The sequence below is a fragment of the Tiliqua scincoides genome, chromosome 1, assembly GCF_035046505.1.
Source record: "Tiliqua scincoides isolate rTilSci1 chromosome 1, rTilSci1.hap2, whole genome shotgun sequence".
In the NCBI taxonomy this organism is placed as follows: domain Eukaryota; kingdom Metazoa; phylum Chordata; class Lepidosauria; order Squamata; family Scincidae; genus Tiliqua; species Tiliqua scincoides.
The window spans coordinates 240,880,573-240,883,260 of record NC_089821.1 but is presented as its reverse complement, the minus strand read 5'-3'; the positions used below and the strand labels follow the sequence as shown (position 1 = coordinate 240,883,260).

The 2,688-nt window shown below is 43.4% G+C and overlaps 1 pseudogene; it reads right to left on the bottom strand.

Moving 5' to 3' along the window:
- Nucleotides 1–2,209: 2,209 nt before the first annotated feature.
- LOC136637193 (5S ribosomal RNA) lies at nt 2,210–2,329 on the bottom strand (annotated as a pseudogene).
- Nucleotides 2,330–2,688: the final 359 nt, after the last annotated feature.

Here is a 2,688-nt window from a genome sequence, read left to right as displayed (position 1 = left end):
CCTTCTTTCACATCTTCCTACATGAGGCAGAATAGTGAATGTGCAAGGGACTCACACCTGCTATGTGCTGTTGTGTTGAAAAGGAAAAGCATGTGCCTCTCCCCCAGGGAGATGTGTGCGTTCCATTTAGAAGGATACTATAGCCCTTTTCAAAAGTTCAGAAGTTTTCAGTAGTTCTCCCTCCCCCTGCATGCCAGGGGCATACCAGGTAGTTATGCTCTTGTTGGGGCTGGTCATACCCCCATGTATTCAGCATTAGTCTGAAAAAGATAGGAAAGGTTCCTCCACAACGTGCAGCCCAATCCTGACCTCCTGTGGAGCAGGCAGGCTGGCGGGCCTGCACTGCATCCAAGGCAGGATTGGGGCTGAAAGTGGCTTAGCCCGGGACAAGGGGTACCTCAAGAGGTAGCGCAAATCTGAGCAGCCCAGGACTGCTCTGGGCTGCCTAGGAATGGGGTTAGGATCCAGCATAACTGCTGAATCCTGGTCCTGCCTCCCACTCCCCGCCCACCTGCCCCTCAACCAAAGAAGCCCTGCCTGTAATTGCACCTGCCATACCTCAGCTGATGGGGAGATCGACAACAGGTCTTCAGCTGCTGAATGCAGTGCACAGACAAGTTTGTATAAAAACAGGTAATCTTCAAGGTTTCCTGGTCCCAGACCCTTTAGGGCCTTAAAGGTTAAAGCCAGTATACTTGATTATTATATAGATTCATAGAAAGCAATTCACATGTCAACTGGGTTATTTGAATTGGAAGCAACAGATTGATGTTTGAAACCCACTGGGAATTAAAGATTTATTTTTTTTAAATTGATGCAGCTGTTGCTGTTGCTGTTTTTCCCCCTCATTTCCTCTAACCACAGTAATCCAGATTTTTTTTTTTTGAAAGGATTTTACATCAAGAAATTGCTGTTGTCTCCCATATGGGTTCAATGACCAGGAACCGAGTTCCCTTGAAAATCAGACTCCCTCAAAGGAACCTGATGCTTTTGGAATATCTGGCTCATGTAACACAATCCTTGATGAAGAGCTCTAAAAAGTGGTGATGAAGTAAGGCAACAATAGCCTCATGTCTTGCAAGAAGAGAAGCAGGTAGGGGTAGAGAATGTGTGAGTTTCTCAGGCTACTGTTTCCTTGTTTCCCTTCAGATCCCATCAGAGAAGGGATCCCACTAAATAACAGTTCTGTTGTGGATTGCACTGGATTGCACTGGCGGGCATCATCTTTGACCTACTTTTCTGTCTGTCTCTGACTCTACATCATGATATTTACTGTGGGTAGAGATGAGTGAGGTACATTGGCAGAAAACCCTTTAGGTCTCCATGCTTCTCATCCGAAGTAAAGAAAAGAGCAGCTTTCCAGAAGGAAGAGCACCTGACCTCTCTAATTTTATCTGCAAAGGTACAGATCTATCTTTCCAAAGCTGTTTTCAAAGTGACTCTGATAAGACAACTGCCTACAGTTAGGGCTATAATGATTATTCAAAGCATTAATCAGTGGAAAATTATGCCTGTTACTGATTAGCTAATTACTGCAATCAAATATTCTCTCTGCTCTTTGGAACAGTGGATCTGGCATGTGGAGAAAGTTGGGGAGGGAACATAAATGGAAAACATGCAACAGAATGAGCTGGAGTAACCTGCTTTCCAATCTTGATCTGAGGGGATCCTCACGTGGGAGTTAAGATGGAAATAAATGAGAGATATTCTCCATGCTGGTCTCTTGTTCTTTCTGTTCATCTGCCATACTGCTCCGTGTTGCAGATCACATTTTAATGAAATCCTGGGATGGAGCAGGAAAGTTTTAAGTGGAAAGCAATACAAAGTTACCCTTGTTAATAGCAGCAAGATTCAGATAATGTCACAACTAGTAGCAGATCTTCCAGCTTTCCACTTGTACTATGAGGAGTTTGCTTATGAAGCATTAGGGAGAAAAACTGAGTTGCACAGAACACTCTTCTAGCTCTCCTGTTTCCAACAAGGACATATGCACCAGAATGACCTGGGGAGGATATGACTAGAATACAATGAACACAGTGGCAGGGGGAGAAAGGGATAGGCCTGGTTACTCTGGTATCTGTTCATTTAAATATGGGTTTGTTACCACTGGTTTCCCAAGAAGGCAGTAAACTAACCTCATACTATTCTACTACTACTACTACTACTAACAAATGGTTGGCAACCTTCAGTCTCGAAAGACTATGGTATAAGCCTACAGCACCCGGTATTCCCAGGTGGTCTCCCATCCAAGTACTAACCAGGCCTAACCCTGCTTAGCTTCCAAGATCAGACAAGATCAGGCATCTGCAGGGTAACAGTTGCTGCTAACAACAACAACATGACAAAGTAGTTGCAGTGTTACACTGGAATTTTAGCCAAATGTACACTAGACCATCTGTAGAATAATGGTGGGAATATAAGCCAGAAAAAAATTTCTGAAAATGAACAGGTGGGATGCAGTGGGACTTTAAAATTCCAACAAATAAGGAGATGGAGCATAATAGACCTGAAATAATTGTGGCTGAAAGAAAACATGTGCAACAAAGTGAAATTTATTGATATGGTAATCCTTAGAGACAGCAGAAGAGAAAGAGCTGGAAAAGATTACAAAATACAAAGATTTGGAAATCAAAGTTCAGCGTTTCTGGGGAAAGGAAGTGACAACTATCCCAGTGGTGATTGGAGCAC